This window comes from Melospiza georgiana, chromosome 2 (genome assembly GCF_028018845.1).
Source record: "Melospiza georgiana isolate bMelGeo1 chromosome 2, bMelGeo1.pri, whole genome shotgun sequence".
NCBI classification, from domain to species: domain Eukaryota; kingdom Metazoa; phylum Chordata; class Aves; order Passeriformes; family Passerellidae; genus Melospiza; species Melospiza georgiana.
This window is the reverse complement of record NC_080431.1, coordinates 24,107,778-24,121,988: the sequence shown is the minus strand read 5'-3', so window position 1 is coordinate 24,121,988 and position 14,211 is coordinate 24,107,778.

Below are 14,211 nucleotides of genomic sequence, written 5' to 3'. Positions count from 1 at the left end.
TCACTTGAAGTTACCTCTTGCAAACCCATCTCCAAAACTTTGAGAAAAACAAGGAATGGTCAGGGACATTCATTCCACATTAAATAAGGTGACATTTTGAGGACATATGCAAAAAAAAAGTCTGAAGATTCAACATTAAAAGCAGTGCACAAGGTGTTTTACACATGAAATATTTTAAAAATCAAATGAAAAAGAAAAACCTGGAGATACCTGTAGACTACTTCTCCTTCTTTTTTTATCTAAAAAAATATCACTCACAAAATTTCTGGCAGCTATGGGAGAGCAAGAAAAAGCTTCTTTTATGTCCTCAGAGACCAGCCCATTCTCTTCACTTCTCTTAGCAGCATATAAACTTACTGGTGCTTTAACATCAAGGTACATAAAGGCAAATACCTTTCTGAGTAAAACCCTTTCATTATTTTTCTCTGTATAAGTGATTCATGTTCCCTTATAAAACATGACTGTAGAAGTTTGGTTCTTTCAAAACTTTTTTATAGACTTAACTCCTAGGCATGGAGACTGGCTTAGGGAGATTCATAACTAGAACTAGCATGTTTGTCAGCATGATTTGTCACTGCATCAGGTGAAAACTTTGAAGTTAATTGGTTCATATTTAAGCCATGCTTTGAAAATGCAAACTCAATGCAGCTTTTTTCCATAATGAGGTCCATTTCTTATACTGACTGATAAGCAGTCAGTATAAAATGATGGGGTCTTAAATCTCTGGGAATTGTACTTAATGAGAATTACTTTGATTCTCATTATATTGATTTCAGTGGGAAAACTTCCATTCATTTTAATGGGTACAAGACCGACTCTTGCTGAGGATTTGGAGTCAGTCCAGTAAAGACCACAAGTTTATGAAAGGGAGGTACAAGTGCACATTGCCTTCACTGTCTGAGCTCCTGCTATTGGACTGTGCTGTCGGCAAACAGTCCTGCCCGAGTCTTTGAAACTGCAAAACATCTGGAAACCCTCTGAGCACATATACTTGCCTAGGCTTCACATTTTGGACCCTAGATAAGGAGTATTAAACTCTGTTTATATAGAATCCACAGCCTGAATTCCTTCCTGAGAGCTGGATCCTACAGGTTTTTTAATTAACTGAGTAAGACACACTGCTTCAAATGGCAGGGGCTACATATCCCCTTTCTTATCACACAGCCTAGCAATTATAGCAATTCATTATAAATCAGAAGACCCAAACTCAATGCCTTGTTCAAGCATGTTCTGTCGACTGGGCTCCAGGCTAAAATATACAATGAGATTTCTCAAATATTCCATGTATTACTTGCAAATTCGAGGGGAATAGTACAAAATTAATGAAGGAAGGTTGGCAAAAGAGAACACAAATCATTATAAAACAGCCTTTATTAATGTTGTTTTTCTGTTCCTCAACATTTTAAAATAAAAGCTGTGTTTTAGTTAAGAAGATAAAATTAATAGGACAAAACAACATGTTCTCAAAAGTTGTCATTTCCCGGAATTATGATAATGACAGAAGTACAAAATCACAAGATAAAAAGTGCACCCTAATGGTGCTTTTATTTCTCAAATTCTTCTGCTAGTTCTGAGATCTATTTTGAAGCAAGTCACTACTCTGAAGCACTCTGACACTTTGGGAAGAATTCCAAGATCCAGCCCTAGATCTTTAATGCCACTAAGGTGCCATGGAATAAGCCCCTTGTCCTCCAGCTGCCCCTCCAAAGGCAAAACATCTTTTGAATTAGAGTTGCCAATCCTGCACAGCCACAGCAGGGTGTCTAAAGTGGCCAGCTGGAGGCCAGGCATGGCAAGGACGGTAGAAAACCTAATCCCACTCTCTAATGCTGCCAGGCTGTCTGAACTTGCTCACAGCTCTGTCAGGAATTGCTATCAAAGCTGTGTTTCTGCATGTCCTCCTGACTCCTGAGCCCTCCCAAGGATGAGAGAATGTGCAGCACGGTGCCCAAGTCCCACATCCAGTGTGGCTGCACTGCATGTTGCTGTGCTTCCAACCAGCCATTGTCAAGCCAGAAATCCAGATGCATTTTCCCATGCTTCCCTCAAATCTTCCTTCACGTAACCTGTGACTTAGCTGCAAGTAAGACTACTTACAATGCTTGAAAGTTACTATAAAATCACTGCTTTGAGGCGCACTCCAGTGCATTATTTCCATCAAAGTAATTTGCTGCTCTGATTTCCACTTCATTTCCACCGAGACAAAAAAAAAAAAAAAAAAAGAAAGAAAGATGTAAAGAGAACATGCAAATTGTACTTGATTCAATGAACCTTCGCTTTAAATGAAATATCCAAATAAGCTTTGAGAAAGCTTGGTTGGGATGCAGGTCTGAGCTATCTTTCCCCTACTCAAGATCTAGCCTGCATTTCTCTGAAGACTGAGTTCCTTTTTATGGTTTTCCTTCTCTTGTGTAATTGCACTGATCTGGAACATCTGTCCTTTTCATGAGAGAATTGTTTTAAGTGAACATAGATTTTCAGCAGGAGGTATCTGGGATGGGTAGGAACATGATCTATTCACAAGATTTGATTTTTCCACTCCCCCAGGTGATTGTAATTAGTCAATATAACTGTGTCAGCATTTATTTAAGATGCTAATTCACATTTGCTGATAAATGTCCCCTTGTATTTTCTTTCCCGCTGGTAGGTTTCAAGAGTTCTATATTTATGCAATGAGAATATATGGAGACACGTTTGCTGCTTTACTGTAAGCACCCATAATAACTGAATTAAAAGAAGCTTAAATTGTTTAAATTTTGGTTAGAAGACCTCCAGAGGAAAAAGTGGGTGGCATTTTTTGCATCATCCTGAGAATCTGTCTTTGCTAGAGCCTGTAGAAATACATTCAACAGTGGAGTAACTTGATAATTCTCCCCATGCAGGTATGCCCTTTGAATTTGGCTTTTTGATTGTCCTTGACACCATTTGAATAAATTACTAGGAATCATTTTTAAATAGTATTTATTTTGTTCCATATCCTTTTTTTTTCTTTGGTACAAAACACAAGGAAAAGTTCATTCTGATATATGTCCATTATTTTCAATATGGAACCTCTCAGTACAACCACTGAAGAAATGTGACCAAATCAGCCTGCACAGAATCTTGAAATAACCATTTTGAAGGAGACCAGGGGGACAGACAAATTTTTTTGGTAATGAAGTCTCACTCTTACAAATATGTGCTTTTGCCTTTATTATCATACAGGTTATATACTATGAAGGTGTTGTTCTTGGTTTGGTCACATTCAGCTGTAGATCACAGTAATCACTCATTCAAATAGCAGTCTGATGATCTTTTCAAGACCTAGGGTTGGTGATGCTTAATTTTCTCATTAATCCAATAGTCAAGCTGACTCAGGCTGAAAAAGCTGTAAGTCACACACTAGGAAATCTGACAACTTAGCACTGAGGGAATTTTTTCCTTCCTTAATCACCTACAGTTAAAAATGAAAACACAAAGTTACACCTGTAGTGCTAGTAAACGAGAACAGTTGCAGTACAAATTATGAAGAATAGTGTGTTGCCAAAAATTCATGCAGAGAAATGAATGTCTTCCTGATGGGCATCATTTTCCAAATGGGCTCTTGCATTCTGTTGTGGCTTGAATTATGAGTTTCATGCAGACAAAATCTGCAGTTCAAGTGCACAGGCTGGTGAACAATAGCTGCTTGTCTAGAAAAATGAAAACAACTGATAGCCTAGCAAATGAGTATGGTAAATTTAAATTAACAGAGAGGTTGTCTGCTTTAATCTCTGAGTGAAGGGCACATTGCTTTCCAAAATATCTCAGTGAGAGAAACAATTCCAGCAAAATTAAGTTTTTGACTTGTATGATCTGTAAATGCAACTTTGATAAATCAAGGAATTAAATCCTGCTTGTTGATTTATCACTTGCAAGGAAACTCTCTTAAACATCTTATTATTCACAGAACCTGTAAAATAATGTCTGGTCCCTTGCTCCTCTGTGAGCTGTTCAAACTGTTGCAATTGTTAGCTAGGGCTGGATGCTATATTTCCATGTCAGCCATTCTTCTCAGCCATTTGGAAGAAAATGAACTGGAAATTCATTTTCCACAAATTAGACCTTACTGACAATTTTCAGCCTTTCCTATGAAAACACCATTGCAATGCCTAAATAAGCAGTTTTCTGGGCTATGGTCTCATGGCTGCTGCCATTGGCAATAATCAGTATGTGTGTGTGGGACTTCCAGATCTGCCAGCCCAGAGGTCTGGGCAGGCACAGCAGAACAGTAGCATGGCCTCACATTGGTGTTGCTCCAAGCTGGTCCCTTGGGCAGCTCTTCCCTGTGATCTGCAACACAGCAAACCCTGCTCTGCATCCTTGCACATGGCTTGCCCCTCAGGTAATTTCCCCTTAGGTCTTTTTTTTTTCCCTGGCTTATTAGTCCCAGAATGTTTCAATGGAAAGGCTTTAAAAATGATTAATGAAGCATTTTCTGTACTGTTAGAAAAGATAGTCTAACCTTATTTTTCATCATCATGGCCTCTTAAGTACTTCACAATCTTTTTCCTCATCTTCACAATTTCCCTTGAACAGGGAGATGTATCATCAAATTCACCTCACACCTGAGGAATGGAGGCTACTTAAAGCAGACTCTGACAACAGGTAGATGTCTGAGCTCAAACCTATGGTCTGTAAAGTCCCATCAAACCTCTCTGACATCTGTAGGGGCTGAGGCACTCACTGGCCTAGTTTGTTCTTGGTGTAACACTTGTCTTTTGTGGGTATATATATATTAGCATATAAGCTCAGTCAGGGGTGTGCTTTGGAAGCTGATTTCCTGTCTGTCCTTCTCAGTGTGTCATGGACAAATCTCACAAGCCTGAAGACAGATTCCTTTCAGATGGCTTAAACAGGAGATGAACTCCCCAAAAGTACCAAATGCTTTTCAGCTGGTGATGGTCACTGAGTCTGGGCTGAGGCTAAAGACACTCCATGGAGGAAAATGTACAGCATGGATATCAGATACTCCACACCCCATATCTCATTCTACAAATTGGATCCTTTTCAACCACACTCTTTTCTAGCTTAGACAGAGTTTGGAATGGTGATGGATACTGAGATCTTCACCTGGCAGATCTGACTCATCTATAGTCCTCATCCCATGATAACAGAATTTGAGATGTGGACACACAACTCACTCTGACAACAGGCAGGACAGTAGAAAAACTAAAAACTGTGCTACACCATAATTTTAAAAAATATGTGATCTTCTTAACCTTAACCAGGTTAAATTGTGGTGTCTGCAGAGAACTTGTGAATTACTCATCCCTGGAAGTGTTCAACACCAGGTTGAATGGACTTTGAGCAACCTGGTCTAGTGGATGGAACCAGGTGATCTCTAAGGGCCCTTCTAACCCACTGTATGATACTATGATTCAAAGAATTTCCAGAAATATTATTTGTCATCAATCAGACACCTGGGGATGGCTGAATTTGGTTTATGAAATCTCAAGTTATAACAAGCAAACGTTGTCTTTAGAAGACAAGTTGCCTTCATAATACTCATCTACTCTGCAACCTAATGGTGCAATTATGATTTATTTAATTTTATTAAGTCATTCAAAAGCCTATTTCCTTTTTGAATAGCTACAAAAAATGCATAAAGTCTTAATGTGTTGGGATACTAAAAAAGCAAATCAAACGAAGAACAGTTCCTGAGATTTATGAAGCTGTGGTACTACTTCAATTTTAATAAAATACAGCCAATGACAAAAAAGAAATATAAAATGATCTAATTATAATTATATAAAATGTAATTGTGCACATTATATAAATGTAAAATTGTATTTAAAAATTGATGGCTAAACTAGCCATATAATCACATCTTTATTGAAATTGGTGGGTAAAATGCAGTTGGCATTCCAGACAGTTGTCAAATGGAGAGGCACATTTATTTTCCACCAGCATACTTAATTTCAGGTATGCTTTTTACATTTTGATTATTTCAAAATTTTTATACTATAACTACTTTTTAATATAACTATATTTATAGTACATCAGCCCATGCATTTTTCTTTCTTCTTTATTTTCATCTCCTCTTAACCTGGTGAGCTACAAGGTTAGCAAGAGCAGTGGCAAGAGCAACTCAGTGGTCTGAAACAACCACTGTGTCAACCACCCTCTATACTCCACTCCTTGTTTACTAGATCTCTGTCAGCACTAATAGGAACTAAGGGAGATCAAAATTAGACAACAAAATTAGGCCAGATTAATCCAATCCAAGACATCTCTTCCCTTGGTCCTTTTCTTTCACCTGCATTTATATGCATGTGTTGCTGTGACTTCCCTTTCTGTGACAAGTTTTTTTCTTGTTCTTACCAGTCCAATTCATCAGTTCTGTGTTAGCAATACTTCTGAAGTGATTGTCTGGTCATATGTTTTATGTGACTTCCTTTCACAGTTTACCATAAACCATACTATGTGACATTTATATAAATGACTGCATTATAATGATTTGGTAATTCTTTACACCAATAATCATATTTAAGTCTAGGCATATCTTCCAAGACACTTAAGTCTTAAATGTTAATATAGACACTCCATTTGCTGTATTGAGAAAAATGTCAATGACTTCAGATTGCTAAAATGCCTACCCGTTTTTGTAAATATTTGCAGGCGGTGTTTCTGGCTTTTTTCCAGTATGGGACCTGTTTGGGAAATATTTATGTTCTGTAGCAATATGCAATAAACTATTCTCAGAAACTTGATTTTCAGTTTTCTTCCAGAGCAGTGGTTTATTCTTCTCTTCTTTCATTACTTATCAACCCCACCTAATTGTCTGTCTCAGATTTTCAGCTTGGAGAATACTTCAGCTTCTTCAACTCTAGAAAAACAAAACAAAACAAAACAAAACAAAACAAAACAAAACAAAACAAAACAAAACAAAACAAAACATTCTCTAAGCTCCTGCCCCAAAACCTTACCAAACCCAGATGTAAAAATATAAAATAATATTGATGTTGTCATAATATTAGTTCATCAATAAAAGTGTGGGTTTCAAATTAGACCATCAGACTATTGTGCTGACTTCAGCTTGCTAAGTTAGGCAATTTATCCTCAAGTCATTCAAGGTTTCTGATCTTCACTTAGTGAAGTCTTAGTCTGCCTCCAGGAAGTCTGAAACTTCGCCCTGTCCATTATAGTTCAGACTGTGTTTGTGCCTTTGGGCAGGGTTATGATTTTAACCACAGTGATGCTAAAAGGTGACAATGTACTATTCATTTTCTAGCAAGAAAGAAGTTAGCCAGCTGCTGACACATGTCTCATATAGGTAGAGAAACTGGAGGAGCAAAATGGGCAGAAAGTCCATTCCAGTGGAGTAAACAAGAAAGTCATAAAAACTGCTACCTCGTTGACAGGAGGAAATCACATTAGGCAGCCGGTAACAGAGCAGTAGCTGGTAGCCCAGAGAAGGATTTGGGTTATCTTAATTATAGAAGAGTATTTCTTCCATTTTGTTGCCTGTTCAGGCTAATTTTCAGGAGTAGAATGCCCTAGGGAAAAAAGTGCATGATAGGGCACTTAATGGTAGATCAGATGAATCTCTTGTGCAGCTTGTGACACCTTTCTTCCTTAGATTGCTACTGTTGTCTTCCCTAGTTTTCCACACTGCACTCAATTCCTTAGCACTCTTTTGTAACCTTTTTTCTTTAAACCCCTCCAGTCTGACAACACTTTTCTGGCAATTTTTTATATTTGGTAAGAAAGCAGTAAAAGTGCAGTAGATAAAGGCCACTTCTTTCCTGTTTCACAAGTTTTCTGGGTACCCATCCACAAAATTATGCTGGATTTTTATTCCATCATATTGCATTAGACACACAAGTGTAAATCTCTGCTCACTATTGCCTTCCATCTTTCAGCATTGGGGCAGTCCAGCATCTTTTCTCACTCAGAGAATGTTTATGATGGAATTTATTGTTATACTACCCACTGTATTTCAGAATTACATTTTAAAGTGCGAGTAAATAAGAAGATATGAATGAGTAAAGAAATCTAATGTGATTATGTTTATAACCATGTAGGTTATAAAGGAAAATAACAATCACTTCATATTTAGTAAAGTTTTGCAATAGTGTAAAACTATAAATTTGAACATGCAAATTTTTTAAATGTAGAAATCCTGAGAAAAACACAAAGTCTTAGATTTCTGTTATAAACCATATAGAGAAAAAATAACGTGTCCACCTTCCCTTGAGGTCATGTCACTTCTTTTAGCTATCCAACATGTAGGCTTCCATTTCAAACCTGGTTTTGGAGTCATAGTTTTAGAATATAGGGGGAAAAAAGTGCCTTTCTAAGCTGACGGGAGAATTACTTTCTGGAGGTGCCTGTTTTTCGTCATTGACCATAGAAATAGGATGTTGGGATGAGTCATCATTGAATTCAAGCATCTGAAGCCTGATCCAGAGCTGATCTCTGTCCTTTTATGGTCACTAGACAAACAGGCCTCCTCCACGTTGCAGTCCATCTCATCCTTAATATTGGAAGCAGACCAGGTGAACCACTCTCTCCAGATGTCTTTTACTTTCAACTTATAAGAAAGAGGTACTTATTGTGAAATAGACCTCTTGACTTCAGACACATCAAATTTGGTGTGATTAATTGTGTTTTGGTCAGAAAACCTGATACTCTTCCCCAGTGCTTACAAGCTGAGGAGACATCAGTGTCCAGAGGAGTCAGAGACATCTGTGCTCATTGTTGTGCACAGAAATGGCACCTTGCTCTCCCTCAAACGAGTGGGCTTCGGAATGCAAATGCACAGCACTGCTGGGAATCTGGATTAATTATGCAAGCAGGATAACACCATCTGTAAGCACAAACACACTGCTTCCAGCCCAGCCAGTGTCTGACTGGTGCTGGGGCAGGTGAACAATGCAGGCACACCAGCTCCTGCTGAAGCAGCTCAGGTGCCTCCATCGTGGAGCAAGACCAGGGATGAAGATGGTTTCTAAATCTGCTGCTAGAAGTGAGAAGTGCATATGGAGCAACAGGCAAACAAGTGAATTCATTGCACTGAAAAAAGGACTTCATATCTATTAAGGTTTTCAGAGGGTAGTCATTGTTATGTTACCCTTTTCAAGAAAGGCCAAGAAGTAATCCATGAGAAGGGCTGTGTAAGAATATCCTACTATGAAACTCCACACCTTATAGTGCTCACATTCTGAGATGAAGCACACAAAAGACCTCTAAATTATTTTGGAAATTTTTCCATACAGCTACAGGAGTTCTTTATAGTACAATTTATCTCTATCCTCTTTGTGGTCAACCCCTTGGAAAGACCAACTAAGACATTCTTTCAAGAAACTCTTTTCATTTTTGGTCTTTTGTGACTCAGTTCTTTTGTAATTCTGCTCCACCATATGGGTTTTTTTCTCAATATTTTCCTTTTTTAAAAGAGATCTATATTTTTCTTAACTGCATGATGTTCTTCTCTTTCCAGTCGTGCTCCATCTGATTAAAATCACACAGCTTGTTTCAGGGGCTGGATCCAGTAATTAGTCTCTCATGTCATCAGAATCCTTTCCTGCTCCTCCATGCGGTCTGATCCTCCTGCACAATGGGTATCTCTGTGTCATTGCAACTCTTTCATAGTCTCTCCCCTGTCATGGTTCAGTCTGAATTTCATCTTTGAGCACATTCTGAAGCTGTAAAATAACTGTTGGCTTAAGTATTACATTGTTCTTCATGATGGGAACTTCTCAAGCTTATCTTTGTGGTGAGAACCAATACCTAGCTGCTGCTTTCCAGGTTTTGCAAAGATGGAGAATGGGATGCACCTGAAGTTCATCTTAGAAATCCTCTAGCCTCAGCAGTGCAACCAAGATGGAGTACTGCTGCCCCACAGGCGAGGAGCTGTGCTACCTCTGGCCATGACAAGGTGTGATGAGAAGAGAGACTGACATCCCACCAAGAAGAGGCTCAGGACCCTTGATACCATGAGAAGATGAGCTGCCAAACATTTATTTATTCTATATCTGCATAAAAACCTATTTCAAAATATTCCTATTTATCATTCTGAGCAAACCAAAGAAATGGCACAAATAAAAGCAGTAATTTCTTTTCAAATCATCTATCTTTTGTTTCTACAAGACCAAAACCAAATTATAAGTCTTGCAATAGGCTGTAAAACTCAGTTGTTCTTAACAGGGGAAAGAAAATAATCAGAAAGCACTGAACTGATATCCTGCATGTCTTGGAGCATGTCAGAACAGAATTCTACTCAGTGAAAGATACAAACCATACACATACCATCTATATAGAATTTAATAAAGTCAAGCATTAATTCCCCACAGTATAAGCTGTCCCATAATGTTGTCTCAGTATGAAGTGTGAATATTGTTTAGGTTTTTGTTACTCTGTGTGATACTGAATTCATTAACCTTTTAATGCTGGGGTTTTTTTGGTCTCCTTATCTCCCTGATGATTTTATTGTAGCACTATTAATTAGCAAAAAAACCCCAAAAAGCCAACCCACTGTAAGTAAGCCTTTTGTTTTAATAGCTGCAGTCATCATTCTACAATATTTTAGTCCTGATAAGAGTAGCTGTAATTTTTTGACAATTAAAAGCTCTGCTGGATATCTGCTTTCCCTTTACAGAGCTATTGATTTCAATGTGTAGTTCTGTCTATCCTCTCTCCTCCAGTTTGCTTTTGCTCTGTCCTCAGGCTTTACTACTTCTACCTTATGCCATATTTTCCTGTGCAACTCTCTGGAAGAACTTGCATCTGCCAACAACAGGGGAAAGGCTCATGACTGTTCTATGATCTGACTTAAGAAACTCCTTGGATTTCAAAAATCTTTTGAGGGGGATGGTAAAACCCTCTTCCCCTTGGAACTGCCCACATGAACTTACTCATTCAGTAATAGTCTGGTTTTAGAAAATTAATTCTGAAGGAACATTTTGTACACCATTTATTATGACTGCAGACAAGGAGCCAGAAACTGATGAGAGAAAAACATATTTTGCTTCTGTAAATAAATTCTCTGATCATTATAATGTAAGCTGTGCCCCAGAAAAATGCTGTGCCCTATATCCTTGCTCAGTCTACTCAATGACTTGCCCTCTGCATTAGCCTGTTGCTGTAGGGCAGGGGCAGTTAGGAGCCTCCCAAGGACAATTCTGAGTGGTATCCCATTGTTGTCTCTTCCCACTACTTTCCAAGACATGCAGATAAAAAAATCAAGCTGATTTTTATATTTTTACACAATTCTCACTATCCAAGAGAGAGAACTTTTTTTTACATGTTTGGTTACTGCTACTGGATCATGTTTTTACACTTACGTGGGCCTGCTTGCCTTCCTCATATGACATTGAAACCACCAACTGAATCAATCAACCACTTACTTTTTCCTGAATTAAAAAAAAAATAATTGACAGGCCCCCATGAGATTTCTGAAAAGCAGTTATAAATGAACTTTAGAAATGTGAGAATACAGTTCAATGAAATAATGTTTTTAGCCTTTTACACTTCTAAAGCCACTCTCAATGGTTATGCATTTCTACAGGTTTTCTCTTAATATAGCAACCCTGTGGTAAACAGAATAAATGTGTCTCCCATAAACCTTATAGTTCCTGTTGATGTATCTTCTTTTTTAGGAAATGGAGGGTGGGGAGAATGTTACAGTGGCACATCTCCACCAGAAGTTCAGGAATTAGTTACAAATACGTTCTAATTTTCCAGTAGTCATCTGTTCCATTTTTGAGTCCCTCAGCAGACAAAACGTTCATAAGGGAGCCATATGGTATCGCAAGAAAAAGGGAGGTGAACATGTGTCATCTGTGTACAAAGAAGTTGAACTTCTTTCTAGAGAGACAGTCAGCAATAAAAAAAGGTAATAAAACTTTAAACCAAAATACAAACGTCCCACTTATCATTCCCTTTTCCTATTTTGCTAATTCTAAACAGGGATTATTGACCGTTTACTTGGAGCACAATCTCTTATTTTCAAGCAGAGATGGAAATTGAAATTTAATTTTCAACATTAAAAAATATTTTCATATCAGAAAATTAACATTTATCTAGCTTTAGAAAACATTGTAATCATCAATGGACACTGAATTTACACAGAGAATGTGTATTAGGCCTCTTTGCCTCCCTGTTTTAGTGTATGTGAGAATTCAGCTCTGTTACTTTTAAAATAAGAGAACAGCATATTGTGTGTACCTCCATAATGATTAATGGTCTTTTTCCTCCATCATGATTAATGATGGAGGAAAGTGATTCTATTCAGTCAAGTGTGATGATTACATTTAAATGCCTAAAATCAGAAGTCCATAAACTATTCACCCATCTTCTTGGTCTCTTATACTTAACTCAAGGAAAAACCTGATGCAGCTGATGAAATTCCAAATGCAAGCTTTTATTTTGAATGGAGGTGAAGAAGTTCTTCTGGCACTGATGGTATCTCAGTTCTGCTGCTTGTGCCTTTGTTCACAGGAATGGAAAGAACATCAAGCACTCTTGGTTTCTGGCTGATCCTGGTACTTTAATGAGGTTCTACTGCAGTTCCTTTGGTGGAACAAAATGAAAAAAGAGCTTTTTTCCCAACTAAGTACTGTGCTGTACTGCCAAGAGGACTCTATCATAATAACAGAACATTACTGGTATAACTCTAGGATACATTTTGTAGATGAAATGTTAGGTTGAAACCCAACCTGCTTTAACAATTCTGTACATTATTGACCTTCTATTTATCTGATTCTTTTACTTCCAAGAGTATTTACTACCACAACAACAAAATTTTGGAGCAGCACATTGGAACTGTGTACACTTCTGCATAGCAATGAGTTCTGACCCAAACATGCACAAGGTTTTTCATCATTTTCATGTATTTCTTGTTAAATACAGTCAAAAATTGTGTAAGATAGGGGTATTAAGAAAGATTTGATATAAAATTTCCCTTTTCCAATAGAGACTGTGCAGGGCTTACAGAAATGTATGGGGAAGAGTAAGGAAAAAAAAATCTAAGGTTCAGTAGATGCTGGAAAGCTGCTGCTCACACAGTCGCTCACGCCTCTTACACTGATGTAGCTGATGGAGGAAATGCAGATTTGCAATGAAGCTGAGTCAAATCTATAATACAATATTGAGACCCATTTCCTAATGCAGGCGTACTCGTTGCCTCTCAAGGATTGTGCAACGATGTTAGCATGTGTTTGTGCCAACAGCAGGACTAGTCCAGCTGGGCATTAGCTAAATGCAATTAAAATTTGCTGTGTATGCTTTTGTTTTGCACCATGTCTTCTGTTCAGAGAACATCATGTTAGAGTGCAAATGAAAAAAAATTCCCAAAAAAGGTGATACATTTCCTGAAACCACTTATTCCTTGTTTTTGAATTACCATCAATCCTAAATGCATAAAGAAGCTGGAGGTAAGAGGAGGAAGAGGAGTGGTAGCTCAGCAGTGGAAAGAAAGAGAGAAGCAGCTTCCATGGACTGAGGAAGCTGTTTCATGGATCTGCCTTCACTGGAGTTATGCATTCATGAGAACCATTGTTGGATACATGCTCTAGGTTTACAAGTTCAAATTTCCATATATTTGTGTAGGGTGCACTGGAATACTTCCAGCAAAAATGAAGCCAGAAAAAACCCAAATCCAGACTGAAGGCCTTGGTGGATTTGGATGGTGAAGTACAGGTGCAGGCAAGGAGCTTTAGAAACCACATGAAAATTTTTAGCCAATCATGCAGCTTGACATGTAGAGCTGAGGTGGGGTGGGCGTACATGCTAATTAAAAAGCTCCTGTAAAATCATCCCTTGCAGGTACAGGCACAGCGTAGTATAGAAATTTCTGTGAAGGATGAAGATTAATTACATCCAAATATCTGGAGCATATTAAGAACAAAAGAAACCATTCTGCTACAAATATTCACAAATATTTTGTTCAGTAATGTTCTCATCTAGGACAAAAAGGGGATATAATATTATGTGTAAAATCTTTGTGTTGCCTTCAGAGTACCTTTGAGATTTTATGCTGCACCAAGATTGATTGTCTGTTTACAAGTGAGTTATAAGACAAATAAATACACTGCAGATCACATCTGGGTTAAGATTATGGAGGTGGCTACATCTAGATGATAAATTATTTTTTGAGCTGGAGAGCAATACATGATGCCATCCAAAAGCATAATTCATAATGTATTAATATGTAAGTCTGAAAATTGAACTAACAAGAGATTTACAGGC